The 8,951-nt window shown below is 48.1% G+C and overlaps 1 non-coding gene and 1 pseudogene across 1 annotated transcript; both read left to right on the forward strand.

Moving 5' to 3' along the window:
- The first annotated feature begins 7,716 nt into the window (after window positions 1-7,716).
- LOC139274355 (U2 spliceosomal RNA) lies at window positions 7,717-7,946 on the forward strand (annotated as a pseudogene).
- Window positions 7,947-8,080: 134 nt separating this feature from the next.
- Window positions 8,081-8,280, forward strand: LOC139274236 (U2 spliceosomal RNA). The gene has a single exon (XR_011595432.1). It is a non-coding gene; the product is annotated as a U2 spliceosomal RNA (small nuclear RNA).
- The last annotated feature ends 671 nt before the right edge of the window (window positions 8,281-8,951 follow it).

The following is an 8,951-nucleotide window of genomic DNA, read 5'->3' on the forward strand; positions in this document are numbered from 1 at the left end:
CTGCTCCAAGGAGAACAAGCCCAGCTTCTCCAGTCTATCCACGTAACTGAAGTCCCTCATCCCTGGAACCATTCTCATAAATCTTTTCTGCACCCTCTCTAAGGCCTTCACATCCTTCCTAAAGTGTGGTGCCCAGAATTGGATACAATACTCCAGTTGGGGGCCAAACCAGGATTTTATACAGGTTCAGTATAACTTCCTTGCTTTTGTACTCTGCCTCTATTTATGAAGCTCAGGATTCCGTATGCGTTTTTAACCGATTTCTCAACCTGCCCTGCCACCTTCAATGATTTGTGCACATATACCCCAGGTCTCTCTGTTCATGCACTGCCTTTAGAATTGTACCCTTTAGTTTATATTGCTTCTCCTCATTCTTCCTACCAAAATGTATCACTTTGTACTTTTCTGTGTTAAATTTTATCTGCCACGTGTCCGCACATTCCACTAGTCTGTCTATATCCTCCTAAAGTCTATCACTATCCTCCTCACTGTTCACTATACTTCCAAGTTTTGTGTCATCTGCAAATTTTGAAGTTGTGCCCTGTACACCCAAGTACAAGTCATTAATATATATCAAGAAAAGCAGTGGTCCCAGAACCGAGCCCTGGGGAACACCACTGTATACCTTCCTCCAGTCCGAAAAACAACCGTACACCACTACTCTCTCCTGTCATTAGCCAATTCCATATCCATGCCACAACTGTCCCTTTTATTCCATGGGCTTCAACTTTGCTGCAAGCCTATTATGTGGCACTTTATCAAACACCTTTTGGAAATCCATGTACACCACGTCAACTGCATTGCCCTCATCAACCCTCTCTGTTACCTCATCAAAAAACTCGATCAAGTTAGTTAAACATGATTTACCTTGAACACATCTGTGCTGGCTTTCCTTAATTAATCTACACTTGTCCAAATAACTGTTCATTTTGTCCCCGATTATCTTTTCTAAAAGCTTCCCCAGTACCGAGGTTACACTGACTGGCCTGTAGTTGCTGGGTTTATCCTTACACCCTTTTTTGAACGAGGGTGTAACATTTGCAATTCTCCAGTCCCCTGGCACCACACCAGTATCTAAGGAGGATTGGAATATTATGGCCAGTACCTCCACAATTTCCATCTGTACTTCCCTCAGTGTCCAAGGATGCATCCCATCCGGTCCTGGTGACTTATCCACTTTAAGTACAGCCAGCCTTTCTAGTACCACCTCTTGATCAATTTTTATCCCACCCAGTATCCCAACTACCTCCTATTTCACCACGATCCCTAACTTTCACTCGTGAGGGTTTTATGGTCAAGTTTGAGTTCTTTGGTAGAGAAAAATGCATTTAAGGGGAAATCTAGATAATTACATGAGGGATAAAGGAATCGAAGGATATGCTGATGGGGTGACGTGAAGTAGGGTGGGAGGAGGCTCGTGTGGAACATAAACACCGGCAAAGACCCGTTGGGCTGAATGGCCTGTTTCTGTGATGTAAAACTATGTAATTAGATATAATTTTATGCAAAGTCCAGTGATTGATATGGGAAGGATTATGGGAAAAACAGAAAGTAGGATTACTCACAACTTTGGACTAAAGCCGTCTCCACATATGTACAGACCTTAATTGATGCATTCCATTCCAGATCTTGTGATGGATGAACATTTCACAAGCATCATGAGCGCTGGGCAGGCTTCATGGGCCAGCTATTCTTTTCCTGCTCATCATTTTTGTATGTTCAAAGTAGAGCCCACCACCTAGAAGGACAAGGGCAGCAGGTGCATGGGAACACCACCACCTCCACATTCCCCTCCCAAGTCACACACCATCCTGACTTGGAAATATATCGGCCGTTCCTTCATCGTCGCTGGGTCAAGATCCTAGAACTCCCTCCCTAACAGCACTGTGGGACACCTTCACCCACAGACTGCAGCGGTTCAAGGATGTCATGTATGTAACCTTCATGTAACTGTAACTTTCATGTAACAACACTGTATACTGTATACACCTAATAAATGCACACCTTGACCACAGGGGGTGAACTTGTGGGAGACACTCCTCACCTGGTCATCTAGGTATATAAAGGGAGGTCCCACGCAGGTTCTGCACTTCTTGGTCCTGTGAATAAAGGTTCAGGTCACAGAGTGACCTTGTCTACAGAATGTGCCTCGTGTGAATTTATAGTAGTGTGTAAGGACACTACATTTTATCACCTCCCCCCTCAATGTCTTATGGGGTCAAAGATTAAGTCTTTCAGGCGGTCGGCGCTCTCTCGTGGAGCGCCGCAGTTGGGGCTCTGGTTGTTGAGCCTTGGTATGCGTGTCTGTCACCTGTGGTGATTCCAACCTGTCCGGGCTGACCGCAGGGACTGTGCATGCTGCTGAATGTTCTCGTTGCTCGTTCACTGGCGGTGGTGGGAATACCATCTCATGATCTTCCTCAGGTTCCTCAGTGTCCATGCTGAACCTTTTTTTTACTTGGTCCAGATGCTTGGGGCATATCTGTCCATTGTTAAGTCTGACCACTATGACCCTATTCCCCTCTTTGCCAATTACAGTACCCTCAAGCTACTTGGGCCCCAAAGCGTGATTAAGAACAAATACAGGGTCATCGATTTCTATACATCGCCCCTTTGAGTTATGGTCATGGCACTCATTTTGGGACTGGCGCTTGCCCTCAACAATGTCTGACAGGACTGGATGAATGAGGGACAGCCGAGTTTTAAGTGTACGTTTCATCAGTAGTTCCGCGGGCGGGACTCCCATGAGCAAATGCGGTCTGGACCTATAGGCCAGCAGGAGGCGCGATAGACAGCATTGAAGGGAGGGTCCTTGAATCCGAGGCATGCCCTGTTTTATGGTTTGGACCGCACGTTCCGCCTGGCCATTGGAAGCCGCTTGAACGGTGCTGTCCTGACATGTTTGATGCCATTACCTGACATGAATTCCCGGAATTCATAGCTAGTGAAACACGGGTCGTTGTCGCTAACCAGGATGTCCGACAAGCCGTGGGTCGCAAAGACCGCAAGCAAACTCTCCACAGTGGTGGATGTCGTGCATGAATTCAATATGATGCACTCAATCCATTTCGAGTACGCATCAACAACAATGAGGAACATTTTTCCCATGAACGGGCCCGCGTAGTCTACGTGTATTCGTGACCATGGCCTGGTGGGCCAGGGCCACGGGCTGAGTGGGGCCTCCATGGGGGCATTGCCTAGCTGGGTACACGTCGTGCACCTGTGAACACAGTGTTCCAGGTCTGAGTCAAGTCCCGGCCACCATACATGTAACCGGGCAATGGCCTCCATTAGCACGATGCCTGGGTGCTCGCTGTGGAGTTCCCTGATGAATGCTCCCCTTCTCTTCTGGGGCATGACTACCCGGCTGCACCATAGTAGGCAGTCGGCTTGGATGGAAAGCTCATCCATCCGTCTGTGAAACAGTCTGACCTCCTCGGGGCATGCTCCGTGTGCGGGCGCCCAATCCCCAGTCAGGACACATTTCTTAATCAAGGATAGGAGGGGATCTCTGTTGGTCCAGATTTTGATCTGGCGGGCTGTGATGGAGGAGCCTGCGCTGTCAAAGGCATCAACAGCCATGACCATCTCAGCGCTTTGCTCTGCTGCCCCCTCAGTGGTGGCCAGTGGAAGCCTGCTGAGCGCGTCAGCGCAATTTTCGGTGCCTGGCCGAATGGTGTAGTCATACGCAGCCAGCGTGAGAGCCCATCGCTGTATGCGAGCTGACATATTGGCATTGACAGCTTTGCTGTCTGACAACAGGGATGTTAACGGCTTGTGGTCAGTTTCTAACTCGAACCTTCTGCTAAAAAGGTACTGGTGCATCTTTTTCACCCCGTAGACACATGCGAGTGCTTCCTTTTCAACCATCCCATATCCCCTTTCTGCTTGGGAGAGCAACCTGGAGGCATAAGCCACAGGTTGGAGTTGGCCCTCATCATTACTCTGCTGCAACACGCACCCAACCCCATAGGATGATGCATCACATGTCAAAACCAATTTCTTACAGGGATTGTACAGAGTCAACAGCTTATTAGAACAAAGCAGGTTCCACGCCCGATTGAAAGCCCGTTCCTGACAGTCCCCCCAAAACCATTCACAACCCTTAAGCAGGAGCACGTGTAGCAGCTCCAACAATGTGCTTAAGTTCGGCAGAAAGTTCCCAAAATAGTTCAAGGGTCCAAGAAATGAACGCAATTCCGATGTGTTGCCGCGCCTGGGCGCACAAAGAATCGCCTCCATTTTGGATTCGGTAGGCCGGATCCCACCTGCGGCAACCCTCCTGCCCAAAAACTCGATCTCTGGGGCCAAACACACACATTTGGACTTCTTTAGTCGCAAGCCTACCCGGTCCAGTCGGCGTAGCACCTCCTCCAGGTTGTGGAGGTGTTCCTCGGTGTCTCGTGATAAGGATGCCTGAAATACGATTGTTCCAGGGATGGATTTGAGCAGGCTTTCCATGTTCCTTTGAAAGATAGCGGCCGCTGATCGAATGCCAAACGGGCACCTGTTGTAAACAAACAGTCCCTTGAGCGTGGTGATGGTGGTCAGTAGTTTGGATTCGTCAGCCAGTTCCTGGGTCATGCAGGCTGAAGTGAGGTCCAACTTGGTAATCAGCTTGCCACCTTCCAGCATGGCAAAAAGATCCTCCGCTCTCAGAAGCGGGTATTGGTCTTGTAGTGACACTCGGTTGATAGTGGCCTTGTAGTCGCCACAGATCCTGACCGAGCCATCCGTTTTTAGGACAGGGACGATGGGGCTTGCCCAGTCGCTGAATTCAACGGGCGAAGTTATGCCCTCTCTTAGCAACTTGTCCAACTCACTCTCAATTGTCTCCCGCATCACATACGGCACAGCTCTGGCTTTGTGGTGCACTGGTCTGGTGTCTGGGGTGATGTGTATCACTACTTTGGTACCCTTGAAAGTCCCGACACCAGGTTGAAATAGTGACTCAAATTTCTGTAGGACCTGTGAGCATGAACTTCGCTCCACAGATGAAATGGCGTGCACATCCCCCCATTTCCAGTTCATCTCGGCTAGCCAGCTCCTCCCCAAAAGCGCGGGACCATTTCCTGGGACAATCCAGAGTGGCAGCCGGTTCTCTGATCCATTATGTGTGACCACCAACATTGCACTGCCTAGCACTGGGATGATCTCTTTGGTGTACATCCGTAATTGCGTGTCAATGCGTTCTAGTTTGAGTCTGCTAGCTCTGAGTGGCCATAGTTTCTCGAATTGTTGGACACTCATAAGTGACTGGCTGACCCCTGTGTCCAGCTCCATGCGTACCGGGATGCCATTTAATATGACTTTCATCATCATAGGTGGCGTTTTGGTATATGAGCTGTGAATGTTTGCCACATGAACCCGCTGAACATCAGCATCCATTGCTTTGTCCCAAGCATCAACCTGCCTTACAGACCCCTCTTCTGGTTCATCTGCCTCATAAATTAGCCTTGCTGCGGGCTTCCTGCACATTCTGGCTAAATGTCCACTGAAGTTTCAATTTCTACAGATAAATTGTTGAAACCTACAGGTTTTTGCAGCATGTCTGCCCCCGCACCTCAAGCATGAGCTGAGATTGTTGTGAACAAAAGAGCTGTTACCAGGCATTCCTCTCTGATTGTCCCTTTGATTACTCTTGAGCACTCTGTTAGTGGGTGTCAATGGCCCCATCCCGGGACGCATTGGCCACTGTGATGGTGTAAATGTCCGTTCAACCTGCCATTGTCTCTGTTGAGGACCCACTCTAGAGTCTGTTGCTGCCTGGTTGGTGTCGAATTGCCCTTGCCTGCCTGTGGGGTTCAGAGTCACGTTTTCAATGTTAACTCCCTGATCCATCGCCACATTGGAAGCAGAGTTGCGCACGTATATTATCTTGGTTTCCTCCTCCCCCGCCATGAAGGTCTGAGCTATCAATGCCGCCGCTTCCAAGGTCAAGTCCTTGGTCTCAATTAGCTTTCTGAAAATCCCGGCATGACCAATGTCCTCAATGAAGAAATCCCGTAACATCTCCCCCCTGCAGGCGTCTGTGAACTTACAGAGGCTGGCCAAGTGTCGAAGGTCCACAATGAAGTCCGGTATGCTCTGTCCTTTCCGACGTCGGTGTATAGAATCTATGTATACTGCTCACTGGTTTGAGGTGCTCACCGATCAGTTTGCTGAGCTCTTCAAAGGTTTTGTCCGCCGGCTTCTCAGATGCGAGCAGGTCTTTCATCAGCGCGTATGTCTTAGGTCCACAGCTGGTCAGTCGATGCGCCCTTCGCTTGTCAGCCGCTGCTGCTCCCAGCCAGTCCTTCGTGACAAAGCTTTGCTGGAGCCTCTCAACGAAATCGGCCCAGTCCTCACCAACACAGTACCGTTCCTCTGTGCTACCGGTGGCCATTCTCGTGAGTCGTTGATTCCCGTTTCTCGTCGCCAAATGTAGTGTCCTTACACACTACTATAAATTCACATGAGGCACATTCTACAGACAAGGTCACTCTGTGACTCGAATCTTTATTCACAGGACCAAGAACTGATGACCCTGCGTGGGACCTCCCTTTATATGCCTGGATGACCAGGTGAGGAGTGTCTCCCACAAGTTCACCCCTTGTGGTCAAGGTGTGCATTTCTCAGGTGTATACAGTATGCAGTGTTGTTACATGAAGGTTACAGTTACATGAAGGTTACATACATGACAAAGAAGGCGGCTCACCACCATCTTCTCAAGAGCAATTAGGGATGGGCTATAAATTCCTGCGACACCCATGTCCCAAAAAGGGATTAAAGACAGTATTTACGAGTTAAAAATTTAATTTGTTGTGTCATATAAAGCGAGATCCACAGATTAAACATCTGTCAAACGTCTTCTAATGGATAAGCATTCAATCACTGACACAAATCAGACTGTTTTGCTTTCAATTATCTTAACTGTTAAATAATGTAGCTAAAATAAATTGTCTGTGCACTGTTGCATGAATCCATATCAACTTTTGGAAAAAATGCTTGCAGCCCCATGTGGGTTACATCATCATACTTTAATCTGTGACATCAATGATTTGTCTAAAATCTCTCGAGGTTCAGTTAAATCAATCAAGTAAAGTATTTTTTAAATACAGATTGCTGTTAACTTTTTTCTAAATTTGGAGGAGTTTTAATTGCCTCCTGAATTCTAGTCCCACGAATGCTGAGTCTCACTAAGTTGTTGCTTTGTATGTTGACAGTCTGACAGGACGGCGCCTTTATTGTTTTCGTATCTTCGCACTTTTCCCTTGGAGAATAGAGTGAAGTTGTGGAAAGATTCGTGGGCTGATTCACAATCTGACGGGCCATGACGTGAACGCTCCTTCCATGGCCGGAACCACCTTTATCGCAGCTGAGAAGGTGGTTTGTCCTGCGCAGTGGGAGGGGGTTATGGGCACCCGCAACCCATATGGTGAAGTGGGCGATTGCCTACACCCACCGGATGCGAATACCCTGCTGGATACCGACCCAGAATTCAGATCCGGAGCTCCGCTCACCACTCGCTTGGACTGTCCGGAATGGGTTTCACAACCGATACCTTCTGACTCAGCGGCAGGAATGCTATCACTGAGCCAATGGCTGTTAGCACGGACGTCATTGAGAATTGATCTGCCTTACCCTAATGTGGCTGATGAAACACCTTGATCCTTGGCCCAGCATCAGTTATTACTGTATACATATTTGAAGCCAGTCACTGACTTTAACAGCAATATCGCTTCTCGGCCTTTTGGCTAAGATCTGCATAACTAACCTGACCAGCCACCATGACTTCCGGGTGGTTTCTCCCTGGTCAGGAAGGTATATGCTTACATTTTTGTAAACAGGAGGTGGGTGGGATTGGTGACCCATCCACCTCCACGGAGGTGTGTGGGGGACCTGACCCATCCACCTCCATGGCACGAACCTGGTATTGCAGTACTTCCAGGAACGGTGCAGTGGCTCTAGGCCTTTTGGCTAAGAGCATTGGCGCAGAGTGATCCTTGACTGGTGCAGGGTGACCTCTGGCGTTTGACAAAGAATTGTAACGATTGGATAACGATTGGACATGAATTTAAAAAAAAAAAAAAAAAAAAAAATCGCTTCTCGGCCTTTTGGCTAAGATCATGCGTAACTGACCTGACAGGGGAGTAACCATGACCAGAAACTGGTTCTCCCTGGATCAGGAAGGTGGTTCTCCTATGCTTTTTGGAAATAGGAGGTGGGTGGGGGGCCTGCCCCGTCCACCTCCATGCACGAACCTGGTATTGCAGTACTTCCAGGAATGGTGCAGCCTTGGCTCTAGGCCTTTTGGCTAAGAGCAAAATCATTGGTGCAGAGTGATCTTTGTTTGGGCGCAAGGTGACCTTTGGCGTTTATGATCTGACAAGTTGATCTGACAAAGAATTGGAAAGATTGGCAACGAATAAAACATTAAAAAAAATATCACCCCAACAGAGACTTGTTTGTGAGAGCTGATCAGTCTCCTTCACTCTACCTTATAACATCAATAAAGCCATCACTAGGGCACACATCGATATAGTCCCACTCCAGGGACTTGAGCACATAATCAAGGCTGACTCTCCAGTGCAACGCTGAGGGAGTGCTGCACTGTCAGAGGTGCCATCCTTCAGATGAGAGATTAAAATGAGGCCCGTCTGCCCTCTCAAGTGGACATAAAAAAATCCCAGGGCACTATTTCGAAGAATAGCTGGGAACTTTTCCCCAGTGTCCTGGCCAAGATTTATCCCTCAACCAACATCACTGAAACAGATGATCTGTGGCTGTTTGCAGGACCTTGGTGTGTGCAAATTTTTCTACATTACAACAATAACTACACTTCAAAAATACTTAATTGGCTGTAAAGTGCATTGCGACGTCCTGAGGTTGTGAAAGGCGCTATATAATTGCACATCTTTCTTTCTAATGCCGGCAACAAAAATGATATTTGTTCCAGAGGATGTGGTGCA

The sequence above is a fragment of the Pristiophorus japonicus genome, chromosome 9 (genome assembly GCF_044704955.1).
Source record: "Pristiophorus japonicus isolate sPriJap1 chromosome 9, sPriJap1.hap1, whole genome shotgun sequence".
In the NCBI taxonomy this organism is placed as follows: Eukaryota; Metazoa; Chordata; class Chondrichthyes; family Pristiophoridae; genus Pristiophorus; species Pristiophorus japonicus.